Source organism: Caretta caretta, chromosome 9 (assembly GCF_965140235.1).
Source record: "Caretta caretta isolate rCarCar2 chromosome 9, rCarCar1.hap1, whole genome shotgun sequence".
In the NCBI taxonomy this organism is placed as follows: domain Eukaryota; kingdom Metazoa; phylum Chordata; order Testudines; family Cheloniidae; genus Caretta; species Caretta caretta.
Window position 1 is genome coordinate 26,622,937 of NC_134214.1, and position 22,924 is coordinate 26,645,860.

The window sequence follows — 22,924 nt, forward strand, 5'->3', positions numbered from 1 at the left end:
TTGAAGCTGGAAAGGCAAAAGTTCCTGCAGCAAAATATTTCGTGACTGTGGGGCATGAGGAAGGACAGTTTCTGGTTTGCATAGGGCCGCAGAAAATAAGCTAATGAATGAATTTAAAAGAAACAAAGTTAGTATTGGTGAGTCTGACAACAAAGACTTTGTTAGAACAAATACCTAAATGTTTTACGAACATTCACTTTTAATTATTTTTTATACAAGCCATTGTCAGTTGAAAAAATAATTTCTGGTGAACAGGATGTTGTTATCCCTGGATCCTAACTTAAGAAAGTCAGTTACACTGGCACACCACCTTCCCTATATCCTCTTCTTTCACTGAAAATCTTTAAAAGACCAAGATCGGTTTTAGAAATAACAAGAACTAGCTTGTAAGAGGTGTTGCTCATTGAGGGACTGAGTGCTATGGTACTCCCTGTGCCTGTATAACTCAATCCAAACCAATTATATACCTACTGTAGTTGTCAGTGACTCAGAATCTGTGGAGAATGTGATTAGTCATTCTGTTTTTGAATGCCAAAGCCTTTTTTTAGAAGGGGAATTTTACCAATGAATCTTTGTATACAAGTCCCACACACAAAATCTTGTTGCTGCAAGTTAGCCAAGAACTATAGGATCAGCAACATTATGGCAATTACGTACAACTCCACCTACTAAACACAATACGTGCCAGTTCTCCTTTGAATTGTGTCCCTATGGGTGCTCCACTTCAGGGTGTGTGCACTCCCATGCACTTTTGATAGGAGATTTTCATCAGCAATGTCTGCAGGTCCACACCTGTCCCCTAAATATCCTTGTGCTCTGGTATGAGGGTATCTTGGGGGGAGGGACAGACCTGCTGCCACTCCAGCTCCTTTTCAACTGCCTGCAGCTCGAGATGGAGTAATGTGGTGTCCCTTAGCTAGCAATGCACCTTGATATCTCTCCTGCTTATTTTTTTCTTGTTCTTGTGGTATTTTCTTTTCTTTCCCCCGTTATTTAGCATAATTTTTGCTAGGGCGTTCCCTTCCCTTCTTTGTTTTTCTGATCTGAGCCTTTGTTTTTATTCTGGCCTTGATCCGTGACATTGAGTACAAGTTATGTCCAAGACCTCTCAATTCAAACTCTGCCAGACCTGCCACAGGTCTTTTCTCTCCAGTGACAGACATTCAAGGTACCTTCGCTGCCTGGGAGAAACACACATCCCCTCCAAATGCAAGAACTGCTCAGGATTTAAAAGCAGATTTAAGAAACTGAGGGAGGACAGACTAAAACTCTTGTTGATGGTGCACTCTCTGAGGCCCATAGGATCCGAATGACCCCCATAAACCCCCTCCATACCTCTCTGAACAACCTTGGATTTGATTACTCAGAGAGTCCTGGTGACCATTTCTGCTGTGGTGGGACCTGTGTGAAAAGACCTCATTCCCCAGAATGGGATAAGAGAAGAGGAAAATCTCCCTTTTGGTCTGGATCTCAGGAAACCTCATGTCCTGATATGGGTACCCCGAAGCTCCCATCCCCTCCTGTTTCATGACCATATCAACAGCTGAGAAGACCATGCCATGTATTTAGAAGCTGTTAGGTAAACAATCTAGAGTGGCATTGGTATCAGCTCCAACTCAGTGCCTGTGAAAGGCAAGGACTCTAGAGCCAAGCCAAAATTGTCATCAGTACCATCTTTGTAGCCAGCCAAGAAGGGTGCACTGATTGCATTTTGACACCTGATCTCCAGTACCACCTGACATACTGACTCCTGAGTGCCCCTATCCAGGATCACTGGTACTGTCTAAGCTCCTAATCCTGGGAGAGCCTGAATCACCATTGCTAAGGGGTACCAAAAGACACCATCCACTGGTACAATTCACCTCCCCAAGCCTACTTACCCTCCAATCCTACCATCTTCAAAAAGTGACTTGTCCTCCAGAATCAACATGGTCACCAGCCCCGCACAAACTCTTCAAGGGTACCAAGAGACACTTCCAGCCAGTATCAACACATTCTCTGGTACTGTCTCACCAGCCAACCAAGTATCAGCTTCCGGTACAGATGCAGTTACAGGACCTCTCTGGGCCCTGGTACTGCCTCAACTGTTGGTGCTGACACTATTTGCCCCTCTAATGGACATGGGGAAACATGCCTCATCTGATTCCAAGGTATCACAGAAACACAGAATATCAGGGTTGGAAGGGACCTCAGGAGGTCATCTAGTCCAACCCCCCGCTCAAAGCAGGACCAATCCCCAATTTTTGCCCCAGATCCCTAAGTGGCCCCCTCAAGGATTGAACTCACAACCCTGGGTTTAGCAGGCCAATGCTCAAACCACTGAGCTATCCCTTCCCCCCTTGTATCTATACAAGGTTCCTCCACCTTCCCACTCCAGTCTCCTTCCCTTGAGATACACCCTGAGGAAAAACTCCCAGCAGGAAATACCCTCAGCAACCCTGGGGACAACCTTGGGGCTGTGCCCCCTTCCCTTTTATCCTATCACATTGGGCTTGTTGGAACCTGTGGACCCCCTATGTGACCAGTTCTACAGGGTTCCATCTCATAAGAGGGCACACCATCTCATAACTGCCACACTTAGGTCCTGCTCCACAGGAAGGTCTCGCAGAGGGGAGCAAGAGACAGCTGAGGAAGAAGAAATACCACTCAAGACTTTGTAAGAACTCCACTATTGGTTTTTATAAATTCCATTCGAGGAGGTACAGGAACCCCAACATTCCCTTTTGGACATCCTTCATATATCTCCTCAGGCAAAAATCACCTTGCCCATCAACCATGCTTTGTTGGCCTCAGCCTGTGCAGTGTGGCAAACTCCAGCTACCGTACCGCCTATGTGTAAATAGGCTGACAAAAATGGCAATATTCCACCCAGAGGCTTGGAGTATTTTTTTTCTTCTGCCCTACAACCAACTCCCTGGTTGTTGAGGATGTTTGTTTACTAACTAACGTTGGTCCTGCTCAACACTTTGTGACAAAAAGCTGAAATGACTGGACCTCCTGGGCCACAACCTCTTTGCAGTTCAGAATAGCCAGTTACTAAGCACTGATTTTGCAAACTAGTCAAAGTTTTAATCTTTTATTGAGTACCTACCACAGGATCTGAGGGAAGAATTTCAAGCCCTCATAACAGAAGGCCAGACAATTGCCACAGCATCTCTCTGGGTCTTGCTTGATGCAATCAATACAGCTGCATGTCCCATGTCTATGTCTAGGCTTCCTGGGAGCTCATCACCTCAGCCAGATAGATCCTGGAGGTGATTTCTAAAGGCTACTGCATCCAGTTCAGCTCTTTCCTGACCTCCATGTTCCTCTTCAGGTTCCCATATTCTGAATGTCTCAAGCCAGGAGGTACAATTCCTCCTAACACTAGGGAGGATTGAACCTGTTCCACTGGAGTTTGTTGGAAAAAGGTTCTATTCCCTGTTCCTCAGCAGGAACATTCTGGACTCCTCTACCAGAGCATACTTGCCCAAAGCCAGATTTGCCACAATGGCCAGCATCGTTTCAACAATACAACTGACATGCCTGCAAACCACGGCAAAGGCTCACCTGCAACTTCTGAGCCACATGGCAGTGGGTATGTTTGTCATAAATTAGCTAGACTACACTCTCAGCATCTTCAAGCCTGGCTGAGAACAGTCTACACCCCCAACAAGCACACTCTATCCAAGCAGGTGTCCAGACATGTTAGAGGATCCTCAATTCTCTAAACTGGTGGAAGGATCCACAAAAGGTGTGTGGGGAAGTTCCACTCTTGCAGCTTCCTCCCGTGAAGATCATCACTATAGATGCCTCCCTAACAGACTGGGCAAAAACTTCATAGTTCAAGGCAAATGGACCCTTTGGGAGGCAATCTTCCGTATAAATGTATTAATGCTCAGAGCAGTTTGTTACTCTTGCCAGCACTTCCTACCCCACATCAGGGCCACCTGATCAGAATAATGCTGGATAACAGAGCAGCACTCTATACAAACACCTCTATATAGTATTTGTAGACAATAAAGGCCTTCAACACTGTTAGTCATGAGGGTCTCTGGCGGATCTGCACAAATTGGGGTGCCTATACAAATTTGTCACCATCTTGCACTCATTGCACAACAGCAATGCTGGCCAGAGTGCTGGAAAATGGTGTTTCATCAGAGCCTTTCTTTGTCATGAACAGTGGTAAGCAGGGCCATATGCTCGCACCAACGTTATTTTACCACTCTCTTTGGTGCTCTGGTGCTAGATTCTTTTAAAGACCACGACCAAGGTATTTACATGAAATTCTGCACAGATGGCAGCATCTTCAGTCTCCAGCATCTTTGTGTTCACACTAAAGTGATCAATTTGCTCATCAGGGAGTTCTTCTTCACTGATGACTGTGTATTCATAGCACATACCATTTAATCACCTGCTTTTCTAGGTTGGCATATCAATCTGGACTCTCTATCAGCCTCAGGAAAACCGACATGCTTTGCCAGCCTGCTCCATGAAAAATGCACTCTGCCCCCAAAACGGCAACTGATGACACACTGCTTAACCAAATAAAATATTTTGCTATCTCTGCAGCACTTAGTCTAATAATGCCATGATCGACAATGAAATCATGCAGCACATTTCTAAAGCCAGTTCTGCTTATGGTCAACTTTGTCACCAGCTGTGGAATGTGAGAAGCATTCGACTTCACACCAAGATTAGTTGTTTATTGTGTAATCGCATTAAGCAGTCTTCTCTATGGCTACAATACATGGACACTTGTTAGCAGGCTCTTGAAGCAATTAGAGCATTTTCACATGAGCTGTCTGCATCTCATCTGTAACATCAAGTGGTCAGACAGGATACCAAACATCAAAGTCCTGGACCAGTGCCTCATGACAAGCATTAAATCTCCCCACTGTATTTTCCACTGAATGAATCTGATAAAGTGAGCTGTAGCTCACGAAAGCTTATGCTCAAATAAATTTGTTAGTCTCTAAGGTGCCACAAGTACTTCTTTTCTTATGACAAGCATTGAATTCCTTATCATACAGCCACAACTTCACTGGTCTTGCACCTCGTATGCATAGATGATATGCAACTCCTCAAAGCCATATTTTATGCACAGTTGAAAATGGGAACGCATACGCTGGGAGGTCAGTGAAAATGAGAAGGATACTCTCAAAGCTCACCTCACCTAAAAGCTGGCCAAGTCAACCTGAACACATGGGAAGCTGCTGTTGCCAACAGATGAGGATGGTAGCATACCTGTTGGTCTGTGGTTAAAGCCATCATGAATAGAACAGAAAAAGCCAAAGACACATGTTAGCAAAGAAAACTGGCTGTGGCAAAAACATGTGGCCATGTCTGCTCAACGTGTGGACACATCTGTGGATCCCTCTTCTGTTTACATTCACACAAGACGACTCACTGAAACAAACTGACTCTCATACGTTGACTATGACGAGAGACTCCAGTAACCAACAACAATGTATTTCATCAATCTACAAAAAGGAGCAAGATCCCTGTTCTTATGTACCAAATCCATAAAACTATGGAACTCGTGCATACAACACCACATCCAGATCCCAGGACTACAGAACACAGCAGAGGACTCCCTCAGTAGGCATTTCGGCATCGACCCTTAGTGGCAGATGAATAACAAGGTGTTCCGAAAGATGTGGCTTACCTGGAGTCATCTGGAGACAAATCTCTTTGCATTCTGTCCAATTAGAAATGCAGATAATTCTGCTTGAAGGAAGGGCATGGCTGTAATTCAATGGGATATGCCAAAATCATTCCTTGGCCTTATGTATTGCTGTACACTTAATCCCTGATGTTTTTATTGCTCAAGGTCCAAAACAAATTGGAACAGGAGAAATTAGTATCCATCCTCATAGTACCATCATGGCTGAGACAGGAGTGGTTCCCAGAGCTGATTTGCATCTCTATAACTGCTTCTCCACCTTTCCCTAACAGTGACTCTCCTCACCCAAGAGTCCAGGATTCATCACCCACCTCAATGTCTCAGCACTTCACTTCAAGGCATGGCTACTAGTTGGCTCTCTGGTATTGCTTCCCAGAGGTACAAACAAAAGAGTAGAAAACCCATCACAAGGAAAACTTACTTGTAGAAGTGAAAGCGCTTCTTGGCTTGATGCAGCCACCAATCTATACTTCCTCTCAAGTCCTGTCTGACACCACTACAAGGTTTGTAAAAGGTCTGTTCAACCTCTTCTCTCCTGTCAAGGAGCCAACTCCAGTACAGGTCATGAATTTAGTTTTCAATGTGCTGGGGAAACCCCCATTTGAACGTATGGGAAACTGTTCCCTCCTTCATTTATCCCTTTATACACACAGACAAGAAAAATGGATACAATCATAACTGATTAAACAGTACGTTTACTGATGTTAATCAATAAGGGTCAGATTGTGATATGCTTTCGGACACTGAATAGTTCCTTATAGTACAAGTCTCATTAAAACCAATGGGTCAAATTATGGAATAAATGGGTATTAAATATGAAACCATACATCAAAACTTGCTCCATAGATATGTTATAGTCCTGTATACTCAGAACTGTATTAAATACAGTGCAAATGTAATATTTATGTAATATATGTAATATGCTCATGCTTGTAGTGTAAAGATGTGCTAGACAGACAACTTGTTGCAGAAATATATTCCTTGTTTGGCAGAGTATATTGCTTTTCAAACATGGTAAGACATGAAATTGTTGACACCCACAGATTTCTCCCAGGTCCCATTCAAAACTGAATCAAAAGCTTTGATATGAGAAAAACAGGTGTTTATTTAACTAGAAGAAATTTCTATCTAGCATGAGTAGTTATATTTGCTTTTATTACAATGAGGAGAGGGGGTAAAATATATGCAATCATATTTCTTCTGTGGGAATTGGGACAACAGGCTTACATTCATGTGTCAAATTCTGCATCCTTTATAACCCCATTGATATCAAGTAGGTTGCACAGGGTGTAAGTGAAGATATAGCCCAATATTATTGTAGATAGACACACTATCCATCATAGAAGGAATTTTCATAAGTTAATATATCAGACTTGAGAAAGTCAAAGATTTCTAGAAAACAGTATCCCCAAATAATGGCTACTGCAGAGCTTAATGTTACAAATCATTGTAAAAGGAAAAAAGAATAATGAAGAGTTTTCATTTCTTCTATTGTTTGTCATAGGATAATTGCTACCACAGAAGGACAGTCCAGTTTAACTGACAAAAACAGATAGCTTTCTAGTAGGGCATGTTAATGGATTAAAAAAACTGCAAACAAAGTTGAAATATTCTGGGAATGATGTTGTCAGAGTCATGAGGAAAGGAAGTTCTGGAAATCACAGATAAAAACAACATTGTAGCTTGCTAGTGTAAAACTCCAACTAATAAACTTGGAAGCAAGGAACCAAAATGTAATTGTATATTAAAAAGACACACACACACACACACACTTTAAAAAAACATTATTAAGGTTAAGGGAGCAAAGTTAAGCATTCAAAAGTTAGGAAATGCAGAATTAAGGTTTCCTGGGATGGCAAAAAGCACATCCTTGACATAGAGGCCACCCTCACCTCTTGCCCAATTGTCCCTGCTTCATAGCATGAGTGTGCCAGGGCTTTCTGAAGAAAAGGTCGCCACATGTGTTTTGTCCTAGCCTCATTCCTGGAAATGACTGAACCATAAAATTGCAGTATATTTTTGTAAGAACTGTGCCTTGTTGGCTTGCCCACATTCAGCCTATGTCCGCTAATCTCCGATAGTTTAAGATTTCTGAGGCACGGCAGTGACTACCCATTACAGGCCACCAGAACATTCCCATAAAATGGTGTCAAGACACTATGTAAAGGAGCAAAACTTCATCTAAGTGATTTTGTGCATGATATCAAATTAAACAGCTATTGTCCCATAAGAGCAAGGTCTTTACACTTTACACTTTGGTTGGAGAAGGTGGAGGATTAAGCATATTTCATGCACAATCAATATGCCAAACAACAATTTTCACTTGAAGAAAGTGTGCTTTTGTCAGAAATACCGTCTTCTAGTAATAGTTTCACAAATTCCTCACTTTTGACTTAAAATGCAGCAGATGTTACCATAAGAGGCAAACAGGAAACTATTTACACTATAATCACATCATGCAGTGCTACTATTTTAATACAAGTTATTCATTCCATTTTAACTACAGTAAATGCATTGTAAGATGATCTTTGTGCCCATCACCATAGTATCCCAGTTCAATAAGAATATCTGGCATTCTGCAGTGACTTTCTTTTGTAGTTCTCAAAGCCCTTTACAGATATTAATGAAATAAGTCCCCACACACCCCTGGAAATTCAGGTGAGTATGTTGCCCATTTTACAGAAAGAAATATTGAGTTGCAGAAAGATTAAAGTCAACATTTTCAAATGTGGTCTCTGATTTTGGGTGCCCAATTTGAAATACCTTACTGACTACCCAAGGACACAGAGTAGTGGTCCAGTACGGCTCCCACTGAAATCAATGGAAGTGTACCATTAATTTAACTTCAGTGGGAGCAGGACTGAGCCCTACATTTGTGGCTAATCTAGGAATAGAATACAGTTCTCCTCACTCAACAGGCCAGTGTTTGAACCCCAACACCATTCTTTCGGTCAAAGTGGGGCAACTGGGGTGGGTTTCTTGAGGATTTAGGAAGGCTGTATATACCTGTTAAAGGGAACTTATGATGTAAGCTATACAGGTCAAGGAATTTTTTCTCTGCTTAAGTATAACTCTTTGCTTTCTGCAAGACAAGGTCTTTTGGACTGATGATCGCTGCTCCTGGGTTTTCTCGTAGTAGGTAGAATCTCATAATAGAAATTTCCTCCAAACAAAAAGCTGTGTACTGCAGTCTAATTGATGTCCTCTGCTTTGCACCAGAAAGGTCTCCCCTCTGTGCTATGAGTTTTTCTTTGTGGTTGCATCAAGGAGAGAGACCTTTATTACTGTCACCAGCTAGTTGATAGGAAGTGAGGCAGGATCATTTTAAATGCAGCAGAGAGCAAAAAGAAAACAAGGTTGGAACTAAAGCTGAAGAAGCACAGACACTCTTCTAGAGTCCTATCCCATGAAGTGTTGAATGGCACTCAGAACTTCACGCCCCAAGAGGCACTTATTACCACATAGTGGGAGATTTTAATAGATTGCTGCTTTAAACAGATATGACAGAGAGTTAGAGGCCTAGTTCTGCAACATTTATTCATGTGAGTAATCTCATGGATCAGTGAGATGCCTTCCAGGAGTGTATGTATGTAGGAATCCACCGTAACAGGACAAATCAGAACTAGTCAAAGTACGGACAAAGAGAGTGGGTTAGTGAGAGTTTATGGCTTCTGAGTGTTTGTACTTTACTCTTTACTTGGCATTTATGGTGAAAGGTTGTTGCTTTTGTTTGCATCTGTTAGGCACTGACATGTGTTTGCAAACTAACAGCCCACTGCCTGGGTTATGATTTGGTATCCTTAAAACAAGGCAGAAAGAGAAAGAGATTACATTGCTGAGAAACAGAGAGAATTGCCCAATTTACCTTCCCATGAATCAGAAAGTAGCAAACTTGGCACGTATGTTAATGTTTTGATCATTTTGGACACCCGAAGGGAAGCAAATAACTACATCTGAAAAGAAACTTTACTTCTTTCATGACAGAAAATGTACCTGTTAAGTTATATGCTAGGCCAAGCTGAGACATGAGCCTGTCATCTCTGAAATGCTGGCTATACAGCATAGGCTACTAGACTGTGTAACCTTTGCCCACTTTGGAATACGCTTACCCAGACGAGTAGTTCCATTGACTTCAATAGAGCATCTCGTACGAGTGGATTCTTTCCACTGAGAGTAAGTTGCACACTTAGCCTGTGTGTACTCTGTGTGTGTGTGTGTATAATGTTTTGAAATGTTGACTCTACACTCCAGGCTGTGTTTTGCCATCAGTTAGAGTGTGTTTATTTTGGGGTGTTTTTTTAATCATGTATGTGCACATGAACATGCACACACACGCACGTACATAAGGATTGAATGAAAAGTAAGAGCTAGTTTGTACCCTGCTGTTCTGCACGTGAAACAAGACAGTAGGCACAGCCTCTCCAGCTATCTACTTTCTGCCTCTCCCTACAGCAGGTCTGAATTTGACGCTACATCTTACAATAGAGGTAGTGAAGTTTTGAGAAATTACTTTGCTAGAGGATAGTGTTGTTCCTATTAGTAAGAAAGGTAAATTAAAGCTGATTACTCACTCTTTATGGAGTGCAGATTTGTTTTAATTTATAGGAATTTACACTCAAATGCCTCCATGCAAATAGATAAATATGTATATTGAACCCATGCATTCCTTTAATCCAACTCCATAGCAAAAACTTAAAACCCCATAATTTGTAGTTTTCTAATACATATGCCTTCCTCCACCGCCTCATTTTGAAAGCCAGCCTTCTATGCATAGTGGAGTCCTTCCTTAAAACTTATTTCTCCTAGAATGCCAACAGGAAACGATACATTAAAAGTAAATAAACAAAACCCTCTAAATTCTCAGTGCATCCCATATTCTCAGTTTCTTTATGAGACTGCAAATTCTTTGGGGCAGGGACTGCCATCACTTGTATGTTGCCTGGTGCAGAGCATATTGTGCACATACTATTAATTAAAAAAAACATAGGTGGGGAAATTCGATGGAAAAAAATCAAGCTGTGGCTCATCTGCAGTGGAGAATCCCTCCATGCTTCCCATTCTGAGAAGGGGCTGGCCCCATCATTGGAAAGGTGGAGCATGACCTCAAGGCCTTGCATAGGCTGGAGAGTCATGGTGACATTGAGAATCCTGCAGCTCTCCAGTCAGACCCAACTATGGGCAGTGCTAGGGCTCAGAACATGTTCAGACTTCCTAGCTCAACATGGCTGGTGAACTGTGGTTATGGCTCTTGGTGCCCCTACAGCTGCCTTCATTCAGTGGTTAAACAGAGCTGTGTGGCTGAAGTTCCATGTGGCAAAGAATTTTGAAATATGGCTTCATTCTGACTTGGAACAAAACCACCACATGATAAAACACTTTGTGAAGGAAAAATCTGAAAAAAAAACAAACCCACATCTTTTTTTCTCTTCCGACTATTTATAAATTGTTTTATATTATAGTGTTATGAGCTGGATTAAGTCTTGTTATGGGTTCAGTTAAAACCTCATTGAAACTGATGTGTGAATACATCCTTCACTTAAGGTAGTAGTAAAAGTCAGTTAAGCACCCACAACTAAAACAAGGCCTGATAGACTCTGCCCAGAAACTAGCACCATGGGAGGTGGAGGGTTCCCCTGGATATTGTTCTGACCAGGTTGGGTCAAAGAAAATACCTGATTCCATCATCAGTTTCTACTCCCAACTGCAACCACCAGCAAGACTCTGAACTTTGACTTAGCTGCTTGAGCCAAAAAGAGGTAGCAATATGTAATGCAAATTTTTTAAACAAAAAGTCATCTCAAAATGAAAAATTTCAACATTTCATTAAAAAAAAGGTTGCAATTTTTGCTTTTCCCCCCCCGAAACAACATTCTGTTGAAACTGACCCAGTTTTGCAAAGCATTTTGATGAAACCCCTTGTTCTGACAGAACGTGGGTCCACCGACTGTAGTTTTTCTGAGCAGCTTTAACTGGAATGCAGCTGCCTTTCCTTTGCAAAAGGTGGCATCTGGCTGTTCCGCCTTTGAGTGGAACCTCATAGAGCACTCATTTATGAGCCAATTCCCTCAAATGCCTCTTCTTTCCATTCCCTATGCCACGTGCTACAATCACGGGGTGAAACACTGTGTCTTACTGCTGCATGACATTAAAAAGTGACGTGATCACTACTAAACATTGTGAGCTGGCCGGGTTACGAGAGCCTTGAACATCGTTAATCTCAACAGGGTTTGTTTTTTTCCTGGTTTATGTAATACCAGTCAGGGAGGAACCTGCCATGTAGGGCAGCTGGTCTATGGCTCCATGCCCAGGTGCCATTTTAGAAAAATTCAGGGAGAAGGGGACAAATTCCCTGCTTCCACTTGCACACTGAGGCTGTGGCTACTTGTGGGAGGGTTAGCGGGCCACTCATATTCTGGAGGGGAGGTGATGATGTGGCACATCAGTCCTCACCCAGGGTGTGGGGGGAGAAGTGGGCTGGGGAGAGGCCATCTCAGTGACGGCTAGCCTGGGAGAGGGATCATGGCCCAACTCACTCCATGCTAAACTCCAGCCCAGGCTGCCACTGCTGCTTCCTATCATCCAGTGGGGAGAGGCACTGACAATGCAGTGATTCGGAACCCTAGTCTGGTCAGCCCCACTGGCTCAGAGGAGACGGTGCAGCACCAGCTAGCGAAGAGCTATGAAAAGTCTGGCTCGGGGGGCAGAGGGAACCAAGGATTGGGAAGGACAACTGCCCCTCTGTCCCACAGCAAATAATGCCCTGCTCTGTAACTGCTCCTTTTAGCCATACCCTCTCGAGAACACATTGTGATCATGAGTGGGCTAGAGGCAGCCATGCTGTGTGTTGAGGCCAGAGCACATCTCTTATCCACATGGCACCATGCACCTATTACATGGGATTGTCCCTAACCCTAGTGTTGGAACAAGGGAGTATCCAGCACTTGGAAGCACTTCCCTGTCACGCTGAGCAGTCTATGCAAGAACCAGGCTCCTGTACTTGGGTAGGTATAAGGACCACTCCCTCTGTGCACACCCCTAGGGACAAAAATTATTCCAGAGAGGAGCAGGAGGAGACAGGAGCATGAGTCTGTCTCTTTCTTTATACCAAACATCAGAGCTGACCTCAGAGAAGACAGAAGGCTGCACCAACCCTTGCACTCCCTGGAGGAAAAATCCCACTCAGAGCTCAGGATACCAGCTCTGCACCAGCTTTTATTCTGAACACCTCATGATAGCCATAACTGGACAGCAGCATGTTGTTTAAAGGAAGTTTTATGGAATAGATGGTGCTGGTAGCACTACTTATAATTAAGGTTGCTCAACACTTCCCATTATAAGACCCAATTTTCAGTTGCTTATGACTTTGCCAAACTTTGCCCAGTCAGACTGAAATTTTCTATGCAACATGTTTTTTAAATCTGCCTCAGGAATACAAAACAAAAGCCACATTTCAGTTTAAAAATTTCAGCTGTTTTGAAGAATGGGATTAGGGGAAAATACATCGCCCCCATGTTAAAAATATTCTTATAACCTTTTCATTGAGAGACTTTACCATCTCTGTGCTTTTGGAGCAAAGGATTTAAGATGGGGGGGGACAGGGACAATTGTCCTTTTGCTAATCCTGTGAAACTCCACCTAAACTTGGCCAAGTTATAAGTCTAACAAAACAAAAAACAAAAAAAAATCTGTTTGCACATGTTCAGAAGAGACTTGTTAGAGTTTGGCAGTAACATTCCTTAAAGATTCCATCTGACCTCAGCATACTCCAGCCTAGGACTGCAGAGGCTGAACTGGACAATTGCTACTTCTGGCTGCCAGCGGCTTCTGGGGAAAAATTCTGTGGAATTGTGTGATTAAAGACTGTGATCATAATGAATATGCACAACAGATCAATTAAGATTACAGGAGCTACCTTAGTTCTGGCATTTCCTAACTTTTGAGTATTTGATTCAACCTTAACATTCTTTTAACATAATTTTTTTGGATGTAATATCCGTATAAACCATAACAACAAAGCGATAGTAACTAAAATAGTCAATAGAATTCTGTATGTAGATAACACTTATCTTATACAATTTCCTATTGTGGTTACACTTACTAAGGAGCATTGAGTATCCAAATATTTGCATGAACTATACTAGTAATCTGAAACAATCAACTCAAATTTGAGTTGCTTATTTTATTAGTATCAACACACTCATTGCAGAAATTGTCAAGTATGTGAAAGTGTGGCTTAAACAATATCTGCTATGGTATCACTTGCCAACAATGGTAATGTCTGCAATTACATGTGGTTATTTCAAAATAAAGCAGTGTAAGTGTAATGGAATACGTGCAATGCATGTTAAAGCTCAATTAGGGAAATAACTTTGAACATGTAAAGCATGGAATGCACTTTGTTAAGTTTATGAGGAAATTAACAAAACCTGTGTTGGACACACGTATTACAGCATCTTGCCAAGGCACTGTGAAGATGAAAGCTGGAAGACATTTCTGAATTCATTCTTGCAATGAAACTGAAATTTTGTGAATATTTACAGAGCTTTCTGCAGGTTTTATAATAGTATTAATACCTATCTTGTATAGCACTTTTCATCAGTAGATCTCAAAGTACTTCATAACCTGTATTATATTTATCACAACACCTCTGTGAGGTAAGGAAATATTATCCTCATTTTACAGATACAGCACTGAGGTACACAGAGGCTAAGTGACTTGACAGAGGTTACATAGGAACTTTTTGGCATAGCACGGAACTGATTCCAAGTCTCCTATGTCTAGGCTTGTATCCTAACCACTGGACCATTCTTCCTGCATGTCCTGTTTTGTAAAAACAACAAGGAGTCCTTGTGGCACCTTAGAGACTAACAAATTTATTTGGGCATAAAGCTTTCGTGGACTAGAACCCACTTCATTGGATGTATGGAGTGAAAATACAGGAGCAGGTATAAATACATGAAAGGATGGGGGGTGGGGGTTGCTTTACCAAATGGGAGGTCAGTCTAACAAGTTAAATCAATTAACAGCAGGTACCAATGGAGGAAAAATAACTTTTGAAGTGGTAATCTTTCGTTACAGGCATCCCAGGGAATCCTAACACTGCTGCTACTGTCCACTGGTCACTGCACTAATGCCCATGGTATCTGTCTGAGGTATTTCTAAGGCTGCTGTATCTAAGGCAGCATTAAAGGCAGCATTGAGCCTGACCAAAAGGAGGCATGTTTTCTCAATGTCCCTTTTTTTTTTTCCCTGAACTGTGTCCCAAATTGACACTGGAAACTTTGTAATGAAAAATTAAAATCGAATAACTATAACCAATTCACACATTCTGCTTTCCCATTTTTTTAAATGAAAAAGAATATAGCAATTAAAAATGGGTGGGAACCAAAATCTCATATCTAAACACTCTCAAACTAGGAATGTTTGAGTCCAAATACATATTTTGTGGCTCAAACCCATCATTAATAATAAATATCTCTAGGGATTCAGCAGAGGAAAACCCAGTCTGTTCTAAAAATATTTCATTTCAGGTACAACAGTTATTAAAGAAATCAAAAACAATTCACGATATATTTCCTAAACTTTATTTAATTAGAGCAGTTATGAATTAGACTTTATTTAATTAGAGCAGTGCCCCAGGTTACATAATTTACAGGAGTAGATTTCATTTGCTGCCTCAGCCAAAGATCTCATGTCCCTACAAAGTTATGCTCCCAGTTATGGGAGGAGCCTGGCCAGTCTGTGGAACTGCCGAGCTTACAGCCTTACTATTTGTAATTCAGTATACTTAATCAATGTGTTTTCCAGCATGCAGGAAAAGAAATGTGTGTGACTGAAAGGCAGTTGGCTCTTTTGTTGCAGCTTGCCCATAGTTCATGATATACACATTAATAAACTGAGTTTTCTGCATTTGGAGCCTAATCCTTTTGAAGTTAGTGGGAAAATTCCCATTGATTTTAGTGTGGATTGCATCAGATCATTAGTAAACTGGCAGGAACATTGAGTTAGGAGGGGAAGAAATTGAACTAGGGATTCAGTATGGAGAATGGGACATATATGCCCTAACTTACGATGTACGTGTTATGATAAGCAGTATCTTGAATAGAATCCAGGAATGCTTCCATCATCTGGGTGTATATGCTTTATACAGCCATATAACATCCAGCTCTTACAACTGCTTTGATCGTCTTGAAAGAACATATTCAGATCAGAGTCTGTGTTGACCTGACTGAGCTTCTGCAATATTCAGAGAAGTCTGAGTCCAATCAAGGTGGTTCCAGTTACATTCTACAAAGTAGATTTGGCAGAAGTGAAAACCTAAGACTCTGACATCTGTTAGAACACTGCTATGTACATGTAGAGAAACAGCTAAAGCCAGGGAGCTTCGTAATCTGCTCAGCGAAGGTAGCTTCCTTAAGCCGTTTTTTAACCATGTTTTATGACGTTGATTCACTAGGGTTTCAAACATTGAAATCCAACAAATATTTACACATGCCTTAAAGTAAATGCAATTATCTCCAAAGATAAAAGGCTAGCACCTCAATCAGCAGCACCTGCTGTCTTTTATTTTCTTTCCTTTTTAGAAGAAAAATAAAAGATGATCATACAGTAGAAAGATATTTCATTTTTCAGTCACATACTGGATAGCATTACAAAAAGGCAAGAGGAAACTGCTAGATTACTGGAAGGCATCCCATTTCCACCACTGAATAAAAGACATTTCACACATTCATTTTAGAAGCAAGATTTTTTCCTATTACTGATAAAATGATAAAAATAGACATATTAGTGATTTCCCAGCCCCAATGAAAGCATTTCATGCTTTGAGACCATATTTATAGAGTGTGACATGACAGCCTGAGACAGTTTGGAAAAACATGGATAACTTATACTGGCCTAGAAATGAATGATTGCTGGTTAGATCTTTTAAAACCCTTCCCAGAAGTTATGTACCAGACATTTCATGCCATTAACACTTGTGCACTTGGGAGTCTTCTGAAGCTGTGTTCTAGCTAAGAAAATGAGAATCTATCTTAAGTCCACTTGAGTTCTCAGTATTGAGCCAGAGAAAATCAGTACTCTCCTATGGACACCGTAACAGATGAATCTGCCAACATATCAAAGAGATACTTTGTGCTTCTTCCACCACAATCAGTCCAAAAAAATATATATATATATCAGCCAACTGCTTCTCTACCCTTCAGGGAAAAAGGATGTCCAGAAAAGCAGCCCCAGAAAATTCACGGAACAAAGCAGGGAATGATTTGTTCGCATGTGGGCTGGAAATGAAATACAATCCCATTTAGTGCCCATTCACCCTTCATCAGAAATAAACTGTAAAGGCAAAATTAGAGCCTGTAGAGATTTATCTATATAAAGGTGTCTGTGTGTGTATGTAGAGGAAAGAAAGATGGGTGACATGGATACTAAAAAACAGTCATACCCAGGTATTAAAATAAAGACAGGCCTAATCACATTACTTTCCCTTCAGGCTCTGAGCAACTCCCATGGCTTTTATTGAGACTTATCATATCCTGCAGGATCTGGTGTCCTAGGGAAGATAATAAAAGGTGCAAGAAGAAAGGCTCAGCTGGGGGAAATTAGCATCCACATGCAGTACCAATGAGTCCCTTGATTTGAGTTACTAAATTAATTACAAATGTCAAATCTCCCTAAATAAATCAAAATGTTTGACAGAGGATTTTGATGTCAGCTAATATTTTAGATGTCTGGTAAGGCTGGTAAGCAAGCTAACAAACGTGAAGCAATTCAGAGTTAGATTTAATTTGCTTAAGTTATCCAGGTGTATTTGAAGGGGCCTCCATTCAGTTCTTGCAGAGGCGTACCACAAGTTCCACAACAGCCAGTCTTACTAAAATATCCTCTCTCACTCAGACTGGTATCACAAATAACCTATATGCATCCGATGAAGTGAGCTGTAGCTCACGAAAGCTTATGCTCAAATAAATTTGTTAGTCTCTAAGGTGCCACAAGGATTCCTTTTCTTTTTGCCAATATGACTTGAAGACTTCATCATAAATAGTAAAATGAAAACCCCACGATGGGCTATCCCAAGTCCCTTAACCCAGGCCTTCCAGAAAACCCTGAGAAAACAATGTAGCTTGCAACATGCCCTGAGTTCAGCAAATTTGGCTCTGTTGGACCAAAGGCAGGGAACAAGTTCCAGAGCCTATGACAGTACTCCTATCATTCAGGGAGAGAATTAGGACCTTTCTTTTAAGCCAAATGGCTAGTAGCTTGAATGCCTCTGATCTCAACTGCTACAGTGTCACACAGGGAGAAAGGAAGGCTCTCCAGTCACCACAGTCCAAATCACTTAGGACCACCAAAGCCAACAGCTTACATTCAGCATACAAATTAATCTGACAGGCAGTGCAGATCTTTAAGCACCTAGGTAGTATGATCTTTGTGTGAAGGACAATATAGTAAGAAGGGAACCATCTTCTGCAGTAGCCAAACCTTCTGAATGGCTCTATGCTGTAGTCTCATATGTATTGTGTTGCAATAGTCTAGTCCCAGAGCGACAAACTCATATATAATGGTAGCAAAGATCCACTTCCAAAGGAAAAAATTTCATCTTTCTTGCAAAGCATAGCAAAGTGTATGGAGAGTAAGCCCACAATCTTGTCAACTGCTGCTACTGGCAATCTGGAGGTAGCCGGGAATTTAACAACCCATAATCTGTGCCCCAGTATAACAAACCTAGTAAAAAAATCTCTTTATCCTGTGTTTTAGCTTTTTCCCAGTGACAAATTGGCATAGGCAAAAGGCCACACAATATGGTATATTTTGCCATTCCTTTCAAGTAATTAATGGTAATGAATTAAATGAGACAGACTTGAAAGAAAGAGCAAGGCAGCTGAACAGCCACTCCTGAGGTCAGCATACTTCTTCCGATGTCTAGTGAAGAGGAAAATCTTCCTGATATCAGAATTGAGTTATGCGTCGTCTGTGTGGATGTGAATTAGTATGCCAAGCTATGGTCTATCTTGTCAGTCACCTGGCCCTTGATAAGTATATAGGGTAGTTGTTGAAAGATACTACAGATGTGAGAGTTGTCCATTAGATAGGGAAACAGCCAGCTCTGAGTCAGTGCTGCGGTTTCTGTGCATGCCCACCAATTATTTTAAGGTTGTCTGGCAATCAGCAGAAGTTGTGTTACACCAAGGGGCCCACAGGATTGAATAGATGAATGAAAGCAGATGCTCTGAATCCAGAAATGGAGAGGAAGCATCTCGTTGAACTGCTTTGCTTAACTTATTCTCGGCAGAAATAATTATCAGCTCTTCCCAACAAGTAAAACATTGCCATGCTCCAAGATCTCAAACTGCTTTTCCAACATGAAGGATTAGGCCTTGCAACCCTCTGTCACAGAAGTAGGACACACAGAGGTTAAAGGGTTTGCTCAGCATCACCCAGGAAGCATGTGGTAGAGCTGGGATAAAACCCGTATTTCCTGGTTTACAGGCCACTTTTATAGCCATGAGGCCATCCTGCTGCAAGTCAGCGTATATTCTTTAGTGTCTATCACATTTGTATAGCTTCCATCACCACAGTATACAGGTACCAATAATTAGACTCTATGGCCCAGATCCTGGGCTGCCCTGCAGCCAATTTGTGCAATGCAGCTCATGCAAAGCAACACTAACACTAGCATAGCCAGCCAGAGGATCATCCATCTCACTGTAAGTATTCCTCCAGTGTAATGGCTCCTATACTAACCCCATCCCAGGTGTTCATGCAGGGAGAAGGGTGGCAGAAAAGAGGGTTGTGTCCAGCTTCTGATTCAGCCCCTTTGGGCAATTGGCAGACAACATACAGCTGAGCAGCCTTCAGTGAGTGAGGTAATAAGGAAGGGGTCTGTTGGATCTGAACTGGTTCTCCCATCCCAAAACCAGATATATTCAGCATGAGAAATGTAACAAAGAAGCAATAGTATTACCAACCCCAAGCATAAGTTTCTAAAAAATAAATACATACAACAATTTGGCTCTTTTAATTTGCTTTCTGGGTTCTGAGCCTATAGGATGCACTCAGGTCACATTTTCAGCTTTTCTCTGCAACTATGAGGGCTTGAAACTAACTTTTATTTTAAATTTTATTTTTGAACACTGAGCTTCTCCCACAATCACCTGCCTCCAGCAGCTGGGACATTAAGAAAAATATCTAATCGCTAGATCTCTCAATCAAATTGCAAGAGCAGCAACAAAACACCTGTTTACTTACTAGTTAACCTGTTTGTGCTTTGCTGTCTATCATAGTGCACATGCATCGCTTTGTTGAGTGTGAGAATATAGGTTTGTTAACTGAGTGCAGGAAGCTGTTTGCACTGATTTATATTCATGCATTCAAACCAGCCTGAAACGTGAGCCTTGAGCTGAAATAGGGTAGCCAAAGATGAAAGAATATAGAAAACTATGAAAGGCATATGGGTTTTGCCCCATCTTCCTTAAAGTGTATCCAAATCCTATAAAGACTATCTGCATCTTTGAGACACTTACAATAGCCCAGACTGATATTTCATTGGGAACAGATCATTTAACAGGCTCCTTGCTAATTAGAATAATCGATTTTTTTAAAATTGTTATCCATGCACAGACCCCAGGTCATGAGGTTTATGTATTTTAGGTTCTGTTCTCTGCCTTGTCTCTAATTTTTAACTCTAAAATCTGGAATAGCCAGCAGTATTATGTAGCACAACAGCTGAAAGTAGCCAGTCCATCCCTCTTCTCCAACCTTACAAAGAGTGAGGATATCTGCTATGGAAACTGAATAAAATACAGGGACATAAATGCATCATATTCACAAGTCTAACTGTTGAATGTATTATTCTCATTCTCCCCTTCCATTTCTTAATCCCCTTTTCCCATAGTGCCCCATTCTATCCCTCTTCAGACCATTTTTTTACTTTCACCCCAATTCTATCAACTGTTCTTGTTTCTCTATTAAGCAGAATAGCTTTTCCTCATTTTCTTATTAGATTAACGGAAAACTCTATGATCTGCTTCTTTTTCTCTCCCATTTTACATATTCGCTTCCCCCTTGCTCCCTTTTCTTCCTTCATTCCCATTTTTATTCCCCTTCTGAATTCCATGGTCTCCTACATCCCCCACCAAATCTCTCTGTTACTCCCACTTCTCTCCTGGAGCTTTAATCAGCCCCACTCTTTGAAGTCTCAGCATGGTTAATCGCTTCCTTGTGGTGGGCAGTGGAGCTGAGCTAAACAAAGCTTAAATTTAACTAAACTGGTAGACTTGGTATAAAAAGTCTCTTACTAGGCAAACTCAAGAGCTGCAAACAGCGGCAGCTAACAGGAAAGTTTCGAAGGGTGTCGCTGTGGACTTTGTGCTTGGAAGTAACAGGACTTGGTGAATGGTGCTTTGGAGACCACAGTGCATCATGAAAATGTAACCCCACTATGGCACCTGACCTAGAGAGGAAAATGGGAACATGAAGTACCCAAACTACAGTTCCAATGAGACAGTGGAGCAGCATTTCTGACTTCTCCAGGTTTTGTTTTTTTGCCAGAAACACCGCATTTTCTATGGGGTAAAACATTTTATGACCAGTTCGAATTGTTATTCCCAAGCCAGAAGGGACCACTGTGATCATCTCTCCTGGTCTCTGTATAACACAGGCCATAGAACATCCCAAAATAATTCCTAGAGAAGATCTGTTAGAAAAACATCCAGTCAATTTAAAATTCTTAGTGCTGAAGAATCCACCACCATCCTGGCTAAATTGTTCAACTCATTAATTACTCTCACTGTTAAAAATGTACACTTTAATTTCCAGTCAATTTGTCAAGCTTCCACTTCCAGTCATTGGATCATGTATATACCTCTTTGTGCCAGAGTGTAGAGCCCGTTTTTAAATATTTGTACCCCATGTAGATACTTATAGACTGTAATCAAGTCACTCTTTAATCTTCTCTTTGTTCAGTTAAATAGACCGAGCTCTTTGAGTCTATCACTCTAAAGCATGTTTGCTAATCCTTTAAGTCACTCTTGTGGCTCTTCTCTGAACCCACTCCAATTTATCAACACCCTTCTTGAACTATGGGCACCAGAACTGGACACAGTATCTCAGCAATGGTTGTACCAGTGTCAAAATACAGTGGTAAAAACACTACTCCAATTTAAGATTCCCCATTTTTACATTCCAGGATCAGATGGGCTCTTTGGGCCACAGCATTGTATTGGGTGCTCATGTTCAGCTGATTATCCACCACAACCCCCAAATCCTTTTCAGAGTCTCTGCTCCCCAGGATTGAGACCTCCATCCTGTAAATATGGCCTACATTCTTTGTCCTCTCTCTTTATATCTAGGAAAAAAAGTTTAAGTGACATGACCACAGAGGAAGTCAATGTCAGAGCCAGGATTAGAACAGTGAAGTTTCGGTCTTGCATTGCTGTTCTTAGTACACTAGACTGTCAGGGTTCCCTCCCCACTCTGAACTCTAGGGTGCAGATGTGGGGACCTGCATGAAAGACTCCCTAAGCTTATTTCTACCAGCTTAGGTTAAAACTTCCCCAAGGCGCAAATTCTTTGCCCTTGGATGGTACGCTGCCACCACCAAGTGATTTAACCAAGAATCAGGGAAAGGACCACTTGGAGTTCCTATTCCCCCAAAATATCCCCCCAAACCCTTACACCCCCTTTCCTGGGGAGGCTTGAGGATAATATCCTAACCAATTGGTTATGAAGTGATCACAGACCCAAACCCCTGGGTCTTAGGACAATAGAGAAATCAGTCAGGTTCTTAAAAGAAGGATTTTATTTAAAAAAAAAAACCTGTAAAAATCACCTCTGTAAAATCAGGATGGAAAATAACTTTACAGGGTAACAAAAGATTCAAAAACACAGCAGAACTCCCTCTAGGCTTAGTTTCAAAGTGACAAAAAAACAGGAATAAACCTCCCTCCAGCAAAGGAAAAATTCACAAGCAAAACAAAAGATAATCTAAGACGCCTTGCCTGGCTTTTACTTACAATATTTTTAATATGGGAGACTTTTAGAATGGTTTATAGGAGAAGGAGTTTTCTGACCCGATGCTTCTCTGCTTCCCAAGAAAACACACACAAAAAAGCCTTCTCCGCCCCCCACAAGATTTGAAAGTATCTTCTTTCCCCATTGGTCCTTTTGGTCTGGTGCCAACCAGGTTATTTGAGCTTCTTAACCCCTTACAGGTAAGGAGGAATTCTAGGCCACCCTTAGCTGTATGGTTATGACCATGCT

General features: G+C 41.5%; 1 long non-coding RNA gene across 1 annotated transcript in view; it reads right to left on the reverse strand.

The window, feature by feature from the left end:
- Nucleotides 1-22,924, reverse strand: part of LOC142073173 (uncharacterized) — a 72,216-nt gene that overhangs the window by 12,631 nt on the left and 36,661 nt on the right. The window lies entirely within an intron of this gene.